Below are 333 nucleotides of genomic sequence, written 5' to 3' on the forward strand. Positions count from 1 at the left end.
AGAGTGAGACTCTGTCTCAAAAAAAAAAAAAAAAAAAAAAAACATTTTAAACACCATAAACAAAGTAAGGAGACAAATGACAAATTGGGAAAAAATTATGTGTTGCACATAAAGAGCCAATTTCCCTTCTCTCCCCACCTCCAAAAAAAAAAAAAAAAACTAATTTAAAAAATCACTAAGAGGAAATAAAATTTTAAGAAAAACAACTTTCAATTAAATGTGTCAAAACCCTACAACAGAGGGCGGAGCAAGATGGCCGAATAGGAACAGCTCCAGTCTCCAACTCCCGGCGCGAGCGACACAGAAGACCGGTGATTTCTGCACTTTCAACTG

This window comes from Colobus angolensis, unplaced genomic scaffold, assembly GCF_000951035.1.
Source record: "Colobus angolensis palliatus isolate OR3802 unplaced genomic scaffold, Cang.pa_1.0 Scaffold314, whole genome shotgun sequence".
In the NCBI taxonomy this organism is placed as follows: Eukaryota; Metazoa; Chordata; class Mammalia; order Primates; family Cercopithecidae; genus Colobus; species Colobus angolensis.